General features: G+C 43.3%; 1 protein-coding gene across 4 annotated transcripts in view; it reads right to left on the bottom strand.

Annotated features, from left to right (window-relative positions):
* The window catches only part of Arhgef28 (Rho guanine nucleotide exchange factor 28), a 282273-nt gene that overhangs the window by 202445 nt on the left and 56726 nt on the right, over nucleotides 1-23102 (bottom strand). The gene's annotated exons all lie outside the window — the stretch shown is intronic.

Here is a 23102-nt window from a genome sequence, read left to right as displayed (position 1 = left end):
CTACTGTTGTCCAGCAAGGGACATCACTCAAGTGCATGGTAAAGAACTCTGATTGGCCGGGCGGTGGTGTTGCACGCCTTTAATCCCAGCACTCGGGAGGCAGAGGCAGGCGGATCTCTGTGAGTTCGAGGCCGGGCTGGACCGACAGCCTCCAAAACAATACAGAGAAACCCTGTCTCGTAAAACCAAAAAAAAAAAAAAAAAAAAAAAAAAAAGGACTATGATTGGTTCATCACCTCTCAGTCACAGGACAAGCAAATTTCTTTGCAATGACAGCATAAACTTTGTAAGATTCAACAACACCAGAAAAACTTTCTTTGAAAATGCAAAACCCCACTACAGGGCTAACTGTTAAGGATACAAGAATGGCCTGATATCCAAAGAACAGCTGACTGTGTACTTGGGAATCTGCTTTGGTCCTTGTCTAAATCTACCTTTACTAAGGGATAGTTTCTGACCATCACTGATAGTGGTAAAATAACAATAATAAGAGAAAGTTGACTGTATTGTAGACCTTTGCCTTGGGAGTCTTTTTGTTTCTCTTTGTCTAAAAGGCATCCAAACTGCCTTCCTATTTGAGGCACTCACCCATTGTGTGAGTCCTGATGGCGGGAGAGACCCTACCTCACAATGGACATTTCCTTCCCTGGTCCCTGGAAGTCACGTGACCCAGGCTCAGCTCCAGTCCCAGGCACACAAAGAGGCAGAGTCCTAAGAGACTATTCACAAGAGCTGCAGGAAGCCACAATGGGAGGGAGTCAGTAAAGGACCTGGCCCCTGTGCCAGCTCTGGAGCGACACTTACCCTGGCTGCTGCAGACTCCAGGCTATGTTCCCATGGCAGGGCCTTCCATCACTCCTGCTTTCATCCTCAGCCTGGGCTTCCAGCCCTCTTTTATCTATATTACGTTCTGCCTAGAGCTGCCTAACTCAGAGTTCTATTGCTTGCAGTAAGGGATGTGACTTCCCCAAGGGGAGAAGTGATTTCCATCTGAGCCATAAAGAGTTAGGTATACAGGACAATAATGAAGTCCTCAATAAAGGCCACAGAGTCTGAGAAATTCTATTTTCTCAACACTAGCTTGTTAGGAAGAAAAATATTCAGGTCAAATATTTACTCTATGAAATTAATCTCTAATGATGGAAATTGAAACAAATGTTTACTTTGGGGGAGTAGAATGACAGGGATGGGGTGTAAAAGAGTCGGGGAATGCTGGAGGAGTTCTGAATTTTCATCAGGGCAGTGGTGGTATGGACATGCACATTACATTTGTATAAACAATAGATGCAGATCCATGCATATGGCTACATATAATTTACCTAAATGAACACACAGACACATTGAGTCATAAACAGAAAAACATGAAGAAATAGGCCCAGATGTTGATGTCCACATGATGTCATGGATGATGAGGCTCTCAACAATCTTTGTTTTTGCACATAGTCTCCTTTGACCTTGGACCTTCCCAGGAATTCTAATTCGATGACAACTTCACAGTGAACACATTTCAATGCTGAGCACCCTTTAAATGTAAGGGTTCAGGCATTATGCTGGCCTGCCCCTGACACCTGGCAGAATGCACTCAGGCAGTACTCTGGTCAACCCAGGATTCCACGGTAGTGTAGTAGTCTGCACGCAGGTGCAAAAGAGCCCTTTAAAAGAAAGACACTCCCCCATCCCCCACCCCCAACCCCAGGCAGACAGGACTTCTCCTGTCTTCCTCTTCTCTTCTGTCCTCTGTCTCTTTACTTCTTTTCTCTTTCCTCCACCCCCTCCTTTCCCTTTCTAATAAAACTTCTCACTAAGCTCTGTCTTCCTGGCATCTTTGTCCCCTGCCTCGGTCACCCTCGCCTGCCATGGAATCTGCCACAGTTCTCCTCGAGCTTTATCATAACACTTTGGACTTGGGCATATGATCAATTCAATGTTGGTGTCACCATCTTTTTTCATAGCTTCAACTTTGGATCAAACTTGGTGGTCCCAGCATAACCATCTCCATGGCACCATCGACCAGTGTTTCTAAATGCAAACTCAGAAACTGATTTCTCTGCGCTTCAAATCCTTTTCCATACAAATGGCCTTGACCATTGAACTGATCCCAAAGATAATGATAATTAAACTAGGAGCCCATTGCTGACCCAAGCACTTGATGTGGCCAGCTACTAACCACTGCCCTCCTTTTCCACAGGAGGAAACTAAGATACTTAGAAGCCAAACAGCTTAACCCTTGAAGACAGCTTGAGCTGGGGCTCCCAAGTCAACCCTCCTATTTTCAGCTTAAATCCAAGGCCAGTATCTTCCTTCATTCTGCTTCCTGACAGTGAAGCAGTGAACTAATGACTTCTGTTTAAAGACATCCGTTAACTTTGTATTGCCCTCTTCCCCTTCCTTTCTTGTATTCCTACAGCAAATCATGGCTCATGACAAATAAGCAAGCTTCCATCTACAAGTTCTCTACTAACCCAGATTCCCTCCTTCCAGACAATATTTAACTCGCCCTGAAAATCCCATGGTGACTTTATACACAATACATACTTAGAATGACCAAGCCTGGCTGACCCCCAGAATGACACTCTCCATTCTTCACACTTCCAAGTGGTAAGCTTCACAAATACCTCATGACCATATCTCAAGTAGCTCTACTAGAAACTTCTACTTGTTCAGACCCCAGCCGACAGCCTGGAGGGATGCTGGTGACCCCATTTCCTCTCCTTGTGCTCACTGTCTACCACTCTCTGTCTCTGCAGAGTGCACTCTTCAAAACTCCCAAAAGACAAAGTTAAGTTGTGCCAGTAAGAACACTGTGTCTACCGGGATCTAACACTTTGTTCTGGATCCTCAGAAGGCAGGAAAAAATGTGAGGAAAGAAGGGAGGTTGGAGGTGAGAGAGGGAAGGGGGATATAAGGAAAACAAAGGATGGTTTAAAATGCTGACATAAAAACAAGCCAGAGAGCCCAACAGTCACAGAAGAATGGCTGGCTATGTCTCTGTGGCTGGAACTGGCCTGTTGGTTTGCTTAGGCAATGAGTCTGGCCTCTCACAAAACCTAGGTAGGAAGGTTATTTTTTTCACAATTAGAATAATCGCAATATTATCTAATGTTTTCATATACAAACACTCTACACAGTAATATTATTTGATTCCCTTAGTGTTACTACATTTCCTCCATTTGCAAATGAAAAGGGTATGTAATTATATGTGGGGATACTATTACAAATGGTAATAAAGAAATCCCTCCTTAACCACTGCTCATTGCATTTACATTTACATAATTATTCCAACCAATAGATACACAAAGTAATGATCTCCAAGCTCAGTACAAAGTTACAGTGCCATACAACTCAGATCGCCTTCTACCTCCTCCTGACAGCGAGAGAAAGAAGACCAGCCCATGAGCTGGGTTATCAGCCCGGAATGCTAGTGGTGGAAGCATGCCTCTACCCTAGGAGCCAGATGAGGACTCTTCTGTGTATAAAGCATGCTAAGAACTCGAGGGGAAAGTTCACCGAGTTTGTCTTCAACAACTTCTCACTGGCAAACAAGGCAGAGCTCTATGCAAGCTGGGCCAAGTTTGCAGGAAACTTCAGACCCTGCCCATTGCAGAACTTAGGCAAGCATTTGCAGAACCTTCCATCGCCATAGTATTATAAATACCAAGCCACTCAAGGAGAAAATATCCACTATGCCAAGAGGTAAAGAAAGGTGAATAGCAATAAACATAACGACACTTGTACCTCAGTGCCGGGGGTGGGAAGGGCAAGATACCTGTGTCCAACAGTACTATTTATCATTCTCTCCCTCACATCCCACAAGCTCAATGTGCTCCAGGGTACTTAGAGAGAATCCTTTTTTTTTTTTTTTAAAGAAAAACAGAACCAGGGTCAAGGCAAATAAGGTTGGTTGTTATAGTGTGCATGTAAAGACACGTTAGGCAAACAGGCTGAATATACAGCAATCTTAAGTGACCTCAGGGTATATTATTAACTCTGACTGTGAAATCCAGCAAAAGTCCCAGTCTCTTTGAATGCAGGTGACATTTTTATAATAATACATTGAAAACAGCAGTTCAACAGAGGAAAAATGATCTTCTCGACAAATGGTGATGGAGCAATGGATCACATATATTCAAAAGATGGTTTGTACATACCTCATGTTAAACAAAATATAACTCCATGGCATCATGGATTTCAACGTGCATACAAGACTGTAGTGGTTTTTTTTTAGAAGAAAACAAGAAGAAAATCTGCAGGCTTCCATGTTTGGCAAACAGTATTTAGATATAGCACCAAAGACATGACCCATAAAAGGAAAATTTAGGGCCAGCAAGATGGCTCAGCCAGTAATGGTGCCTGCTGCTAAGCCGGACGACATGAGTTCAAACCCCGTACCCAAGCAGTGAAGGAGAAAACTGAATCCTGAGAGTTGTCTTCTGACCTCCACACTCACACTGCAGCAACATGCTCCGTCAGTTACAGACACACACAATACATGTAATAATTTAAAACTAAACTCAGAAAACTAGACTCACTTTTTTATAAAAAACTGAAGGACCATGGTGAATGTTGTGAAAACAATAAGGCACAGGTCAAGGAAAAGGACTTGTAAATCATATACCTGAAAAGAAACTTCTATCCAAAATACGTAAAGACCGTTACAAATGGCATGAAAACAAGCACGCCACTGTAAAACGGGGGACAGGGAAGCGCATCTCCACAGACACCTAACCAAAAAAGCACAGGGGCAGGGATAGCAGCGTTGGCTGCCACTGGTAAGAGAAGCCCATCTGGGTCACGGGAGCTGCAGCTCCAACTGTCAGGACACCAGTACAGAGACCCCCTCGAGCACAGGGGTTGGACAGCAACCTGAGCAACAGAGCGAGGTCTCAAGTCATAAAGAAAAGAAATCACATAATAAAATACTACCTCACACCTAGTGGAGAGCTAAAACAAAGCAAGGCAAACCCTGAACTTGTAAACATGTGGGACAACAAGAGTGACAGTTTCTTTGTGGACACTGAAAACTACTAAAGGCTACAGTCACTTAGGAGAACTGCTTTATAATGTTTGCAATGACAAAGCATAGCTGATGATAATTAGCAATATCACTCCATGCTATAGTCAAGTTCACATAAAAAGGAAATGCAAATATCTAAAGCAGTTTTGTCTATAAACCTGGGCTTCCAACAGAGTAATATTTAAACTGTGGTATACATACAAGGGATACTACTAAGTGACATAAACCAACAGCTCTCTCTCTCTCTCTCTCACACACACACACACACACACACACACACACACACACACACACACTAACCTCAAATGCATTTTGACACGTGTAAGAAGTCATAAAGGCTACATATTATATGATTCGGCATATAATACAGTCTTTAAAAAGGAAGACAATGAAAAGAAAACCAGGTGGTGGTGGCACACACCTTCAATCCCAGCACCTGAAAGCAGGGCAGGTGGATCTCTGATTTCAAGACCAGCCTGGTCTACAGACTGAGTTCCTGGAAAGCCAGGGAAACACAAAGAAACCCTGTCTTGAAAACAAAAAAACAAAAACAAAAAAAAACAAAGGATAGAAAAAAAAGAAAAACAGACTAACACTTCTTGGGCATTGGAGACAGGAAGAGGGTTTGACTGCAATAGACTGGTACAAGAAAACCAGAGAGCAGATGGAATCGCTTGGTGTGAGACTGTTTTTGCCAAAGCCTAGAGAACTCTACAATACAGAAAGTTTATTTTAGTGTACATAATTAAAATGAAACCATCCAGGACTATGGAAGAACCCAGGGTGTAATACAGACAGTAACACTGAAGCCAATTGTATTTCAAATGTATGTGGAAGAAGGGAGCTGACCTCGGCCGCTGTGTTCTGAGCTGCTGGGTGTGCTTTGTGCTCGAATAGGAAAGTCTACATTCTCACAGGGGTCCAGGTCAGAAACACTACAACCTACTTAACAAGCAAGCTGTTGGGAAAAATAATTAAATGCCCTGTAGATGATGACAGCCAAGAGTTTCATTGTCAAGAGAAAATATTTCAAACAAAGAGTAAATACCAGAATGGACTCCGAGGTACCGAACTGCAGTCAGGAAAACAGTCATAGCCATGGCTAGACGATATATCACCAACTGCTATTTCCCAGAGATATACAGATTGTTTTTCTTTCCAGAAAGAGAAAGAGGAAAAAAACCTCTTTGCTTTTGCTTATTTTATTATTCAATTGAAGTGGTATTAATGATTGGGGCAGGGTTGGGGAAAGTTATTCTCCAAAGAGAATAAGACATGCTTTATGTCAAAACAACTTTATATGGCCAGACATGGAGTTAATATATACCTGAAGTCCCAGTCACTTGTGACACTGAGGCAGGAGGCTGGCTTGAACTGCCAGGGTTCTAGCATTAACTGGCCAAGACAGCAAAATCCCATCTCAAAAATTAAAAGAAAATCTATCATTTTTCAAATAAAAATGATAGCTTGCCTCACCATTCTAGTCAGGGATAGCTAACTGAGGTGAACACATGACTCCACTTAGCAAACATGACAAAGTTTACACATGCTCTGGGAATTCCCCAATGTCTGCTCAGAGTCAGTTCTAAAGGCTCTTTGAGGTTTTATCTGATAGAACACCACAGGCAGCCCAAGGTCCAGCCTCCTATTCCACACTAACTACAAATGCCACTTCCTGGACAGAGGCAGAGCTAACATCCTCACCAAAATCTCAAGTGGCCAAACCACAGCCACCTGCTAATCTGCCACTGCTTTTTCACACCGTTGACATCTCAGACTTCTCCATCTGCTGCCTCTCTACTCTGACCTGGCCATAGAAAGCTATAACACAAGAGGAGACCAAACAGGAAGGGCAAGACCCCAGAAAGCTATCACCTGAAAAGTCCAGCCAAGAGCTCATATAGAGTGAAGCATGAATCTTGCCCTGGGAGGGGCAACAGGGAAATCCAGACATCCCCAGTGGAGGACCCGGGCCAGCAGGGAGTGTCAGTTCTCATGAAACAGGACTTCAAGAGACCAAGCCAGGATCCTAACTCAAGCACCAATTTGCATAGAGGAGAAGACTGAACCCCAGAATTAGCTTACCTTTGAGGCCCGCACAGGGCCCACACCTGCATTCATTCAAGTCAAGGGTCCCACCCACACATCACTTATGAGCATGCCCACAAAATCCTATTTGCTGGCCGCAGGCAGAAGCAGCAAGAGAGGAGAAGTGACAGAGAGGAGGAGGGGAAACTATAGGGATGTGGTGTGCCCCCAGCATCGTGCTTTCACTTCTGGGCTCACCAGGGACACACGTTAAGAGGGAAGTCCCCAGACTTTTTAGTGGATCTAGACCTTCTGTGAAAACGGCAAACCTAAGACTAAATGTTGTCTTCCTGGATGTGATTCTCATCCAAGGCCTCAGTTGCTTCCCCACCTAGTCACTCCTCCCCTGCCTCCAGTAACCACCATCTGGTTCCCTGTTTCTGTGAGTTTGACTCTGAGATATCACAAGGCCATGAAACCTTATAGTGTTCATCTCTCTGCCTGGTTTGTGTCACTGAGCATAATGTCCCGAGTCCAACGTTGTTGCAAATGACAGAACTTCTGGGTTTTGTTTTGTTTTGTTTGCTTGTTTGTTTTTTTGTTTTTTAAGGCTAAATGTTTTTTAATGCCACATTCTTAAATCCACTTATATATTGATGGGCACTTGGCTGTTTTCTTATCTTTCTGTTGTAAACAGTATGGCAAAGAACAAGGCAGCCGGCATCCCCTCTTTCCAGCATACTGATTTTTTTCAGTCCCTAATCGGTGGGATTGCACACACACAGACAAATAAATAAACAAACAAATATGTTTGTTTACTTATCTATTATAGTCATCCTTTAGATAGTTCCAGAAGATTCATTGGTCAATAAGTAGATCCCCCAAGCCTTTACCATCATAAGAACCATATAGTAGCATTTCCAGGTAGCTCACCTACCCTGGAAATAATACAGTCTTCCTCAACCTACCAGCCTCACCAAATTATATATATATATATATTAGATGGATTCCCCAGGCCCCCACCTGCAGTTACACCCCAATACAGTCACATTGTAGCATGGTTCTGTTGTTTGTAGAAAGTAACTCAGTGTGATTTGAAGAGGCGGGGAGTTTAATGTCCTCTATAAATGGTCAGTAGTCATCTCCCAGAGGAAGGGGAAGAGGGAGAGACTGGCTCAGTGACTTCTGGAAGATGAAAAAATTCTAAAGACTTTGAAATTCCTGAACTAAGTATTAGGAGGAAAAGAGGGCTGTGACTTGAAAGCGGCAGATGACACCTATGGACATGGATTAAATTAGTGTCCCCTGCAGTCCCCTTCCCTCTCCTCCCCTCCACAGGGACTCCTGGGGTTGGAGGCACCAGGATCTGTGAGCTGCATTTCCTTCCCACAGGAGACTGCTAGTTTTTCTCCTGTCACAAAGGTCTTTCAGGACTCCAAGGTTCCTCTCTAGGCATCTAAGACAGATCCTAAGGAGAGGATCAGAGAACTCTGAACCCAACAAATAAATAGATAGATGGATAGAGAGATAGATAGATGATAGATAGATAGATAGATAGATAGATAGATAGATAGATAGATGGATGGATGGATAAGACAGACAGACAGACATCTCTGGGTTAGATTTGCAAGGCACTGTAAAACCTGGTTTTTTTCTTCATCAGGAAAATTGACTAAATGCCACAAACTTAGCCATAAAATGAGCAGTCGCATGCCCTGACTGCCCGTTTCCCATGAGATGTTTTCTGTAGGGTGACTGGGTTTCCAACAGCCATCAGCTCTGCAAAGCCTCCCACTCTGTACACCAGCTTCCCAGATGGATTCAAATGATGATAAAGGTATGTGTTGATGTACACACAGATACACAGTACATCCTATCCAACGTGGCTCAGCGTGTGTGTAGCTGACTGAACTCATCATATAAACCTGGTATCTCAAATCATTATCTAAATCTGTACAGTGATGGAAAAAGACTCTCAACAGTATCACAGGAATAACCATAGAACACTAACATCACCCCAAGTGAGTGCAAACTTAGGTCATGGTATGAGGAGTTTGAGAACTGCATCTCTGCCTTCTGGCCAAGATCAGTGTGCAAAGCTTTGAGGAGCTTTAGTGAGCATGCCCTATGCTAAGGATGCCATCTGCAATACCATCATCAAAATCCACACCACACCATTTCCTACTCATCAAGATGCCTTCATTCAGAACAAAATATAAACATAAGATTGGTGTTGATGGGCCATGGAGAAAATGGGATTCCTCTGTACTGCTGGTGGGGTGTGAACCCACACAGCTGCTGTGGGAAACAATCTGGCGAGTCTTCAAACAGCTAAGCATTGAGTTGCCACATGAATGAGCAACTCTACTTCTAGGTATCTGCTCAAAACACTGAAAGCAAGGACTGTAACATATCTTCTACATCAGTGGCTTTAGAGTAACCAAGCACCTAGGGATTCAAAAGTAGAATGGTCACTCCCATGGGCTGTGGGGGACTTATAAATGCTGTTGGTGCTTAATGGATGAGGAGTTCCAGATGGAGAAGAGGAAAAAGTCTCAGAGATGGATGGATATGCAACCACGTGAATGCACTTAAGGCCACTAAACTATGCTCAAATGGGCTCAAATGGGGCCCATGGGGATGGCTCAATTGGCAAAGTGTTGGGCACACAAGAATAAGGACTCAAGTTTAGATTCCTAGCACCCATGGAGAAAAGATAGGCATATCTATGTAATCCCAGAAGATGGATTATAGGCATACACAGGAGGCAACAGAGAGATTCTGGGAGGCTGCTGCCCATTGAATCTAGCATAAACAGCAAGCCCAAGGTTCAGAAAGAGAAGGAGTGTCTGTCTCAAAAAATATAAAGAAATGTGACAGAAGATGACTGTCAGCCTGTGGCCTCCTCTACACATACATGTGTATACATGCACATACATCTCACACATAGCACAAATGGCTAAAATGTTGCTTGACAATAGAAGGTCCATCAGAATAACAAAGCAAAATTTGGGGTCTTTTAGACTATAACGAGCCCTATCCTGTCTTCACAAGGATGCAAAGAAATGGGATCTCTCAAATACACACTTCTGATAAGAAGCAAAATGCTAAGACCCGCCCCCCCCCCCCCGCAAAATAGCTGGCCATGCTTTAAGAGAGTAAGCATGCAGTCACACAACTCAGAAAACATACTCCTGAAGATATATGTCAGAGTTGCAGGTTTCATCCGAACAAAAGTTGATACAAAACCGACCATTGCGATCTTATATATAATACCCCAAAACCTGCAAGCAACCAAATGTCCTGAGGGAGTCACAGGATGATACAAACTCGTTCCACAGAAACACTACTTAACAAAAAGAATGAAGTGTGGATACCTCTGTCACATTGGCTACCTCTTGTGAGCATCATGTTAGATGAAAAAGAAGTCTCAAAAGATCACATGTTATATGATTCCATGTGATATAAAATTCTCAAGCAGGGCAAGGTGGCTTGCACCTTCCATCTCAGCACTTGGGAAGCAGAAGCAGGCAGATCTCCATGAGTCTGAGGCCAGTCTGAAATACATTGTGAGTTTCCAGACCAGCCATGGAACCCTGTCTCAAAACAAATTCTCAGAACGAGAAAATTACTGCCAACATTTATGAATGGTGGAAGAAGAGTAGGAAGATACCCAAATACATCATAGTTTATCTACTCATTGATGAAAGGTACTGGCAACTGCCCTTGATCAAAAGTTTCCAAAAATCATTCCCACGTTCTCATTCACTAACACAGGACCACATGCAATCAGTGACTATTTCCCACGTCTGCTCACTTCAACCTCCACTGGAAACACAAAGAGACTCACTGACTACCTGCCACGCCTCAACCCCTGACTGAGTTTTATCTATTGTCTATCCTGAGGCTTCCCTCCTCTCTAGTGAGGGGTTTTTGACACATTATTATCTACAGGAGAGCCTGTTTAATCATCTTCCATCTATGTTCAAACACCTTTTATAATTCAATATTAAGACACGGGGTGCTCTGAATGGAAACATATCTAGTCTATACACCTGAACTCAAACATACAAGTTTGTAGATTATTACATGTTCACTATTGTGTTTTGTCCTGATATAGTGGTTTAAGCATAAGCCACTTCCCCACAACACCTTTATTGTCTAATGATGCCTGCAAACAAGGAGGTAAAGAGCCATGAACTCATGGATCAAGATGAAAAGAGACAACTTCAAGGTATCAAAGATGATTTTGAACTTCCCACCAAGAAGTCCTTCAACTAGTGGGTTAATGCCACCCATTCTTGGGCTAGTTTACTCCAATTTATGCAAAAATATTTTCAATTACTTATCAAAATACGTACCATCCCTTTCATATACTATATCATGGTTGAGTATTAGGTGGTAAAAGTCTATGAATCCTGCTTGACTCACACATTTCCTTAATCTTATTTATGACTATCTGAGTATATTTAAATTAGTTGATGCCTTGACGATGCAAGCACCATCTTATAAGCATCCCTTCAGAAAATGAATTCTTCAGTAATCACTTCATTTTACTCCCCATGGACTTTTTGTTATTTGTTCTTAGGAGAATATAAAAAGCCACACTTCCCCATCCTAGAAAATCATTTCCAGTAACAACAGACAGATTCTAAAGGACAAATGATCACATCCAAAACTCAAATGCATTCTTTTAGTAGTGCTGACTATCAAAGTCCATCCCCCTACCCTCCACTCAGCACTTCCCATACCCAGGTCATCCACAGAGACAGGGTCCTCCACAGGCTGCTCCCACAAACCTGTCACTTTCAGTCCCAAACTGACATGGAAGTCGTTCCCGGAGAAGATAACATCAGTCTTTGACATGGTGTACATATCCAACTGGTCCTACATTCTCTGGCCTTACCTACTCCGACCAAAAAAGTCATTCTTAAAACTCCCTCCCTCACTTCTTATCCTGCTACTTCTTTTCCTACTCCCTTCCCTCCTTCTAGTCCCTCTCCCACGCCTCTTCTCCCAATCTCTCTCCCTCTCCTCCCACTCCATCTCCCTCTCCTACTTTCCACGCCCTCTCTCACTCTCTGTCCCTCTCTTTCTGCTCCTATTTCCTTTCCCTATTCCCCTCTCCCGGAAAAGAAATGGTGGCTGTCTTATTAAGTCTAAGAATTCGAGGAACACATAGCACATAGGAGATCCTGGTACAGGCGGACCCGGGTACAGTAAGAACAGGAGGACCCGGGTACAGTAGGTACAGGAGGACCCGGGTCCAGTAAGAACAGGAGGATCCAGGTACAGTAGGTACAGGAGACCTATTCCATCATTACTCCATCCTGGGACAGCTGGAGGCATGGCTTATTTCATCTGCGATCCTTGCTTCCCTACAGTCCTCTGCCCCGTCGACACAAACACCCTCCCCCAGCCTCACCATCTCCTTGGAAACTTTTCCTGAGGCTCACCAGTTAACTAAAGTGAGCCCTATACAAGCTCCTCTGAGAAGCACCCCCTAAACTTGCTGTTGTTTCAGAAGCAAATTCAGTATGTGTCTACCCAGCCCTTTGTCACAGTGATCATGACTAACATTCTCAGTAATGGAATCCCTAATTGTGAAGTCTCTAGGGAAGGACAGCCCATTTTCCCTTCCTCTGTAAAGCTAGAATCCCAAAGGGACAGTCACCAAACAGCAGGAATGAAGTCTTGCATCTGGTCTGTAATTTTGTCTTCCAAACACTGGGGAGGACCCGGAGCAAAGTATCTACAGCTGTCATTTTTCTTGGTCTGCAACAATAAGCAGCTTCCAGAGTAGGACCACAATTGACCTGCACAGGCTGGGGTGGCCACCAGATGCCATCAGAAGACAACACGTGATTGTGGGAAATTAGCTCGTAACCTGGTAGTTGTTCAGAGTGTTCAGTGTGAATTACATTACAGGAAAAAAATTAAATTATTCTCTGAGGTGGTATGGGTGGTGGGGGAAGGGTAGAAGTTGACATTTCAACTGCAATTAGTAATGTGTGCTTCCTCTCCATGCACTTCCCCTCAGACACTCCTCTTCCTGCTGAGTGGCCCTGGAATGTCTGAGGGCATGTCAATACCTAGGCAAGAAGCAACTGAATTAGGACTTTTGAACCTATGGAATTTGCCAGGCTTTATAATTTCTAATTTCTCATTATAAATACTCACTTTTTATCTAGTCTTGTATTTATAACTTTATTCTCCTTCTGAAAGAGCCCTTCAAGAGGTCCAGGCTCATAATCTGTCCCCACCTATAATTCACTAAGTACCTGGCACACGAAACCCATCCAGTGAATTAATGGAAGCACCGATGTCACGTCAAGTCACTTGGCATCACTGGCAATAATCAGTCACCTGAGGTTCTAGGCAAATAGTTAACAAGAAAACATATATTGTAAGACACCGCACAATTCCATAAACCGGCAAAGTAGCAGCTCATTTTTTTTGCAGGGCTGTACATCAAAATGACTATGAATATTGGGAGATATTACTGAAGAACACTAAAAGCTGCTGATATTTGAAGTGCACATGGGGGCTCAACAGAAGGCTCAGCAGTTAATGTCTCTGATCTTCCTTGAATCTACAATGAGCTGCTTACAGCTGCCTGAAACTCCAGCCCCAGAGGATCTGACACCCTCTTCTGACCTCTGCAGGTGCCTACATACATGGGAAATATGTACATATGCGTATGCACACACACACACACACACAAGTGCACGTGGCATGGCTCATGAAGACTCTTCCTTGAGTCTGGGGCTTCTGCAAGAATCTCTTAGGTTAGGGGAGTTCCTGGGCCTGCTACCTTAACAGAACATTCTCTCTCATGAATTCGAGTCCTCAACAAGGCTCTGTCTACCTCAAAAACTGTATGCACCCAGTAGCCAGATGTGGTCAAGTCTCAAACTCCGGGACATGTGTCTCCCAGCCATCGGGTTTTCTGACACCCATGACTACAGCCCCCTCTTGACTGACTCCCCCAACTCTTTCTGTGTACCCAGAATAGAAAAGCAAATAAAGACAATGACTGTCCTTGTCCCGACAATGATGTTCACATACCTACTGGGAAAACCCAGAAAGGAAGAGAGAGATGCAAGAATCACAACACAAGAGTGCTCTAGAGCCCAGCAACAGCTCTGTGGGTAAGGATACTTCCCAAGAGGCTGAATTCAATCCCAAGACCCCAGAAGGTAGAGAGAACCGACTCCAGCAAGAGTTCCTCTGGCCTCCACACATGCTGTGGTTCAAGCACACACAAGTAAGTAAATAAATAAGTAAATGTTGAAAACACTTAAGAGTACTCCAGGACTAGCCTCAGTCACTATACATGGATGGAATGGGCTAAATGGGAACCATTTGCTTCTTAAGTGCTGAACTAGTACTGAGAAATCTGTGTACAAAATCATTTAAACTTCTGCTGTTTGGATGCTTTTACATTTAGTAGATAAGAAATTAAATGAAATGATAACAGCAAACTCCTTCAAAACGTAAAGCATAAAGTATGTCTAGAGGACTTCACTAAAGATATGACATTTTAGCTGAAACCTTCATGGAATAAGCTTAGCTACACAAAAGGAGAGGAAGCAGGAGTGTGTCCAGAAAGGAAGCAGCCACACAGAGGTCCTGGGATTGAAAGAAACAGCATTTGAGAGAAACTGAGAAAACACGGTATGGCTTGAGCTTTAGTGTGAGGGCTTTCTACCATCCCACCTCAATGATCAAGAGCCATTTTGAATTATCAGCAGCTGCTGAACCAACTGGACCCCACCCAGAGACACCAGCATCCCTCCTATGGTCTTACAGAAAGTCAGGGTCATGTTTACTCCCCTTCGATCGACATTCTCAGAAAGACTACACTGAATACCGTGAGATATTAGGATATGTTAAAGGGAAATGGAGGGACTTGGGCAAAGCCCTGGGAACAAGAGAATGGAGAAAGAATGAAGCCAGTCTCAGACAGGCTAAGAGAGGACCTGTCTAACCGGAACAGGAAAAAGGCTTTGAATGCAGCAGGAGAGGTGAACGCAGGCCAAGAGCCTGTACTCTAGGGGGAAGAATAGAGTCCTCATAACATGGAAGAAAATGGAAACTCTGCAGTGGTCAAAGCAACAATCCAAAAGGGAATTAGGATCACTGTCAGGGCAGAAAGGGACAGTCCCAGTAGCAGGAGGCCCTAAGGATGTGTCAACTGCAAGGACATGAGAAGACTCTGGGAGGGGAAGTGGTTTTCGCGTGGGACGCTTGAGAGACTGGAGCTCGGCAACGAAAATCAGGAAGTTGGAAGGGGGTTGCTTCAGAGAAACTTGAAAAATGCTTTAAATAATATCACCATCTGGGTTTTAAGTCAAGGATGGATAACTAAGCGATAATGGCAAACAGGCTGTGTGGAAAAAGAAGAGGCGGCCGCAGCAGAGGGCAGGGCAAGAAGGCCACGTGTGGGCGTATTCAAGGAGCAGTCACATTAGGATAGGAGCAGACGAGCAGGCCTGGAAGGAGGGGAGAGAGGACTCTGGAGAACGGCATGCCAAGTCCGCTGGAGCAGGGCACAGCTGGCACACAACCCTGGGACACTGGCATGGGAGTGGCAAGAGGCCAGGGACCCCACCTGGGTCACTTTTCAGCATAAATCAGAACACAAAAATCCTCCCTGGGGCCCACACTCTCACTTTCTGCATTACCCCACAACTCCAACTACTCTAACCTGGCCACGCCCAGCCCAGCCTGGCCCTGCCCACCTCAAGCCTGTCACCTGCCTTTTGCTGCCCCTCTAATACAGGAAGTTCCTGCACTCTCCTGGGCGGGGCCTTTCTGCCGTCTGACCCCTCCCCCCACAATTAGGACATATGGCATGGATCACTCTAGTCACACACCTATGTGTACATGTACGAACCCAGAGACACACACCATTCTCCAACACAGCAACACACTCCCTGGCACAGGCTTGGGCTGCTCTAACACACATCACGACTGGAATCCTCACTTTTGTTTGTCTGCCTTCCCCCATTTCCTAAATAGACCAGGGGAAGGCAAGGGTCTGAGACCTCTTTCCTCAATCTCTGATATTACAGTGCATGGAGCCAAAAAAAAAAAAAAAAAAAAAGACTTAAGAGGAAGAGGGAAAAGCAGCTTAAATAAAAGAAAGATGAGTGACCTTTCTAAGATTGGCTTCAATGCAACAAGAGGCCTAAAGCCAGACTGCATGGAGTTGTGGAGAAGAAGCCTGAAGACGACTTCCCTAAACCACACGCACCTGTAAGGTGCGTCACTGTGACTGTGCCTTCCAGAAAAGCTGATTTTTCTAGAACACCTAAATAAAACACTTTGACCAGATCACATTTCAGTTCTTCTACCAAGGTTCTCCCTGTGGAGACTCAAACCATCAGCCTGCACTATATCCCCTTAGATGGAGTTTGTGCTTATGAATGAGATGTAAAAGCCAGTTGCTAGGCCAGCAAGATGGCCCATCGGGTACAGGCATCTGCCATCAAGCCTGATGACCTGAGTTCCAACTTGGAACCCCACATGGTTGAAGTAGGTAGCCAACTCCTGCAGCTGTCCTCTGACTCCCATATGTGCAGATGGCACGTGCCCCCATCCCCACGTGTGTACACAGGAATGCACACATATATGAAGAAAGAACAATCAACTGTAACAAGAATCAAGCCAGTTACTTGGAATTACTTATTGAAACACAGAGGTGCACATTACCCAAACTTGTGGGAGGGGCACTGGACTAAGGAAGCGAAGCGGTGCAGGCTTAAGAACACTGGGTATTTACAGACGCAGAGCTTTTCAGACACGGCAGGGATGGGCAGGGTGGCTGCTGGCCAGGCGAGGTAATAGTTCCCCTGCTCTTCTTTGAGCAAGCAGGTGAAAAGGGAAAGAGAATTTCAAAACAGCAGGCCAAACAGAGAGAGTGGGGAGAGCCGTTAATCTGAGAACAAGAGCTCCTCACAGCAAGCCAGCTGCAGCAAGCCTGGCTTATACAACACTGGCAGAGACTCCCAACAGCTGGCAACGGGTGGGAGGATGCTCGAGTGCCTGAGTCTAAGTCAGGACACAGACAGCATCACAGACACATTTGCAGAGAACAAAGCAGACCTGTGGCCCAGAAGTTGACTCCAGGAGAGACTCCTCCTGATTCCACTCTCGAAGCCAGAAATAGCCGCACACATTTGAAAAGACATCATGGCCCACACACCCTGACCCTGCATACTTCCCCTTCAGGCTTTCCCCAGAGGCCAGGGAGGCTGGGGGAGAGAAGTGCCTAGAAGTGCCACTGTGTTCAGAGCCCTGTTTATTTTAGAACTTGTATAGAGATGAAGCTAATGGAGGGGTTCTATCAGGTTTCTAAGTCAAAGCTTTTGCTCAAGTTTGCCAGTGAATCTCTATTAATCTGTGCTTCTGGGATGTCAGATGAGAGTTACTAGATCTGGGTTTCTATGGAAAAAGGAACTCTCAAAGGTCAAGACTTGTTACCACTCTCCTTGAGGGGAAAAAAAGTGGGACATTTTAATGACCAAAAAAAATGCTGCTATTCTCATAGTATAAGGTTCAAGGAAGACAGCAGGGTAGGAATGGCCCAAACACCACCCTTTAGTGCCCAAGAAAATGGAGTTCTAGTGACTAAGCAATGGGCACAGTCACTGTAATTTATCAACCACTAAGGTGGGGAAACCCTAAATTCACTGAGGGATCTATCACTAACAAGTGCTAAGCAAATATATACTGTGGTTTTTAGCACAGAATCTGTGAAGGCAATGCACACAGCCAAGATGGCAGAGTCAACATGGCAAAGCAAACCACTCAATGTAGGAGCTTTAACTTCCTCAGCAGCAAAGTGACAGAGACTGGTCAAAAACCTCCCAGGTATCCTTACAAAGACTGCCCCATGATGTGGTCAAGCAAGGCCAGTCAGGAGTTGGGGGTGGTAAGGGTCATGAGAGGCCAGTCATGGGGGATGAAGAGCTACAGACAGAGAGAGGGCAGGCCACAGGACAGGATTTCCTTCATCAGGAACCAGAAGTTGGTGGGCCTCTGTGGGAGTCCGGAAGGAGATGTCTGCCTGGTGATGCCAGAACAAAGCCACTGAGTCCCTTACTGCCTCCATAGGAAGTGTCTTCCCAGAGCTAGGAAATGGCCCTGGAACTCAAACAGTCCAACCAGACACCCTGGGACCTGTCCTCAGACCCCCAACAGAAGGCAGACCCAGGGAGTGGGCTAGGTCAAATATAATATACATAACATCCATTAGCAAGAAGATCCAGACTGTCAGAAAGGCTGATGGGGGAGGATTTAGCTCTGTCACCTAAAGCATGGATCAGGTATCCAAACACCAGATTACAACTTCATTTAGGACACTGGATGAACCCAGAACAACCAGCATCCCTCAGTAGGATACTGAATGCCCATAAAATAATAACATAAATATAACATGCAGCTGACAATGAGCTAGTGAGAGAACTCTGCTGTCCAACACGCTGTAGGACATGCAGCCCTAGAGAGAAGTGACGGCATCCTTCTCAGCAAAGTCCACCACTACAATGTGTCAGAAAGGGGGCCGGCAGCATGACTCCACAAGCAAAGACTCACAAAGACACCTCTGCAGATGCTGTGAAAAATCTCCGTGCATTGGCCACAGCTAGAGGAAGGGCAGAATTGAAGTTGTGTGTTCTTATAAATGTGAGGTTAATTTTTTTAACATACTGATTTAACAAATGAAAATGAGACAGTAAATCCCAATTTCATTATTATTACAATTATGAAGGCTAAAATTCTAGACATTAAGTATATCTAAAAATTGCTGAACTACTACCTCTCATTTACAACTTAGTTCCATGCCTATGCAATTATGCATTGCACCAATGTTCTCCATGTGCTTAACAAGACTTGTTTTCTTAGAATCTAAAAGTAAAGCAGTCTCTAATAGCCATATGGATTTTTCATAAGTGTATGGAATGTATCTGCCTCATATCCATTCACCATTTCCCTCTCTTGTCCCCCATTCTCCTCTATTGTCCCCCACCCTCCTCCTATTAGTCTCCTACCATAAAAATGGAACTGCTGAACAGTCAATCAGTGCCGCTCTAGACATATACCAGAAGGTAAGTTAGCACACAGCAAAGACACCTGCCCACCATGTTTATGTGGCAGTATCGCAATAGCCAAGAAACAGTACCAGCTCAGGTTCCAAGTTGCATGGATAAATTTTAAAAATGTGGTAGACATTAAAATGGAACAATATTCAGCCATGAAGAAGAACAAAATTGCATCTTTTGCAGGATAAACCTGGAAGTCAATGTATTAAGTAAAGTACACTAGACTCGGGAAAGCAGATATTCATATTTTCTCTCCTGCGCTGAGATGAGTATTTAAAGAGTTAAAGGAGTCTTCAGCCAGAAAATAAACACTGTAGATTGGCTGCCAGGCTTCTAATTTATATCTTTCCAAGCTTACACATTCCTGAGCCTCACCTCTGCTAGCTTGAAACTCACCACACCACAGGACCCACTGATGACTGAAGATGAACATCAGAGAACAAAAAGCCTGGCTTTGCAGACCTGCTGATTGAGGGACCTTCACCCACGGATGTAGGTAGCTGCTCCAAGGCTGCAAACTAGATTTGCAATATCTACATCCCAACACTGAGCAAATCAGTATTGGAGATGCTCACCCAGCTGCCAGTCTTGCCATGATGCCTCTCCTCAGACCTGCCCATGGTCTGTTTCTCCTTCCTCATTATAGGGGTTCAGTGGACCATCCTGCGTTAATGCATTTAAAAACTAGAACAAGTCCGTGGTTAAGCTTAGGAAAATCCTGCCATCCCTAAGACTAGGGCAAAACCACCTTCCTAAAGATAAGCAAACAGAAGCAAGTCCCCAAGTCTACAACAAACAACACAACAGCATCCATATTTCCTTCAGAAATAGATTCCTAGTAGAACAAGAAAACGGTGTTGTGTCCTTTCTTTGTGCTTAAAACAAAATTCAAAAGATTATCTCTATAGAGTTGTGGGCGCAAAGAGGTAGGCATAACATGAAAATGCTACATAGAAACTAAAAATAACGGAAGCTAAAATTATGCTGGCAAGAAGGAAAAAAAGGGAAACTAGACACAACAAAAATATAATTAAGTTGAAAACATGCTTCCAAAATTCAGCTCCCATCTCCCCAAAAGACAAAACAATCTAGTCCCTAGATACTGTTCTATAATGAAAAGGAAAAAACAAAAGAAAAAAACAAAACAAAAACCAATAATGGAAGACACAAAAAAAGAAAGTTTTAAAAAAGACTACAACTGAAAGTTTTCTTCATGGATCCAAACAAAATAATGGGGAATTTCAAGCATATATTCATATCCACAGATAATCTGTAGTTATATAAAAAAAACATTCTCTACCATCTTTAGAAAGAGTTCTCCATAGTGATACCAAAACAGAAACACCGGGGCATTTTAACCATAAGGACATCACAAGAACTCATTCAAACCAGTTCCCAGGCAAAGGAATTAGAAATGCTTGTAAGACCCACTTGGATGATGTGATTTTTTTCTGAGCTGGGAGTAGAGGTTGGAGAATAGTTTCCACCAACTTTTTGCCTTCTGGAATTATTAAACTATTCAGATGATCTAATTCTCTTGGAGGTAAATCTCATAAATTGGTTTATTTTTTAAAAGACTGTTGTAGTGACTAAAAGTTAAAAATACTAATGCCTACAAAAAATGGAATTAGTAAAAAAAACAGACATTGATAAAATAAAAATTACTTCGTATTATTGTATCATTTAAGACAACATCCTGATCTGTTATGAGTTCTTCACAATTTATGAAGTTTATCAGGGTTATTTTTTCAAAAGAGCTAGTTAAAACAATGGAGAATGTCAAAACTACATGAAAGCATCAACATAAAGAGACAGGGTGCCTCGCAGTCAATGGGTCAACATGACAGCACTAAAAATAAATGCTGAAAGGACTTGTGATCAAACTCAACACAGATACAGGTGGACACCTGGAAGAACATACATCCAACTGTCAGCAAGGCTTAGAACTCATGATGAGATTAAACACCAAGCTTCCAATTTGTTTGGCTTACTCTAGTTCTAATTGTGCAGTGTGTGTACAAAACACAACACACGTGAATTAAAAAATATTAAGGGTTTATATACCAAAATACAGTGAACTATAAGAAACCAGACATGAAGACATTCACCCCTTGACATCATGGTGCACTGGTTTCAGGACCGGTTGTAGATGCCCAAATCCACAGATGTTCAACTACTATACATAAAATGGCATAGCATTTGAGTATTTGCATATTAATCCCACATCTTCCTGGGTACTGTCAATCATCTCTAGGCTTTTTTAATGCCTAATTTAACACAAACACTATGGAAATAGTGGCTATGCTTTATTTTGCAGGAAACAATGTCAAGAAAAAGCTCTGCATATGTCCAAAACAAATACAACTTTTCCTATAAATATTTAGGATAACCATATTTACAAACGTATGAGAGAAGACTAGTGATGAGATGTGATGATATATTATTTATGATTTATTAAAGCTTGCCTGAGGATTCAGAAAGCAAAGTCAGCCACTAGCTATAGAGATCAGGCAATGGTGGTACACACCTTTAATCCCAGGACTCAGGATTAAGAGGTAGATGGATCTCTGTTAGTAAAGAGTAACAGAGCTCACGCCTTTGATCCCAGTACCTGGGATCACACACTTTTAATCCCAGCATTAGAGAGGTATATAAGGCAGGAGCAAGGTCTCAGAGCTGTCATTCAGTCTCAAGATTCTTCAGCCACATTAAGGAGAGAATAGCAATTTGGGATTACAGTATAAGGTTTGGTGGAGCCAAGATCATCTTTCAGTCTGAGGCAGAGGTAAGAGGCTTTTATGGTCTTCAGCTTGAAGTTTGAACCCCAATATCAGTATCTGGGTTTTTTATTTATTGTGTTACAACGAGACGCTCCCCAAAATACAGAAACAAATGGTAGCACAGGTTCTGTGTCTGTACCCGTGCATTTGCTGGGACTTTGTTTAAGAATGGTCTCCATTGTAACATATGCTTCTGGCTTCTTATTGGTAGAGGCCAAGTAGCCACACTGGCTTAAGTTAGTTTGCATTGATGTGGCATAAAATATAAGTGAAAAGGGAAGGACATAGCATAGGTATGTAGTTACAGACAGAGGTATGAAGTCATCCATATCAAATATAGCTAATGCTTTTTACCTAACCTAGGATACCATCATTTACAATATGCATTTATATTCCACTGTGAATGCCATTCTTCATTACACAGAACTACATAGTCATCAGATGAGTTCTTCTAAAATTAATTTATGCACAGATTTTAACATGCAATACTGAGATCTTTCCATATCTTACTGTGTACACAACAGCTTTGTCTTCTAATGCCAGCTCATTTTTAAATCAATCATTTCATGAAGTATACACTGAAATGACAATAATATGAACCTCTGTGACGAAAATCACAGATACACAGGGATAGAATCTGCCAAGACAGAGTGAAGGCCAGGATATAGCTTCAGAAGTAAAGATAGGGAGAAAATTACACATTAGAATTGATGACATAGTGATATTTCAATATAAAAACTGAGGTGAGGTTGTGAGTTATTTTCTTAATACTAACTGGCATTTTCTTGTATTCTAACCAGTATACTTTTAACTATTAGAAGGGTTTTCATATGTGAATGCTTACTTGGGTCAGTTAAATATCTTGTCCCTCAGACAAGTGTATCAGTCCTTCTCCTGCTCTGTCCTGGCCAGTATGTCTGTGTTCAAAGTAGCTACGGCAGGAGGATGACAAGTACAAGATTCTGTGACTGTACAGCATGACTGAGTGTGGGGATTTGTCTGGTTGGGGGAGGGGAGCAGGTGAGGTCAGTACAAGAAAGAAGCCACATGGACAGCAGCCACGAGGGCGGGGAGTTTTTCACAGTTTAGTCTTGGGCCCTTCTTTTTTAAAATTAATTATGGCAGGACCCAGAGGACATTTAATAACCTGCACATCATGATCTGGAGAGCAAA

The sequence above is a fragment of the Mesocricetus auratus genome, unplaced genomic scaffold (genome assembly GCF_017639785.1).
Source record: "Mesocricetus auratus isolate SY011 unplaced genomic scaffold, BCM_Maur_2.0 Super-Scaffold_100020, whole genome shotgun sequence".
NCBI lineage: Eukaryota > Metazoa > Chordata > Mammalia > Rodentia > Cricetidae > Mesocricetus > Mesocricetus auratus.
Note: the sequence above shows the minus strand (reverse complement) of the source record. Positions and strands in the feature narration are given on the sequence as shown.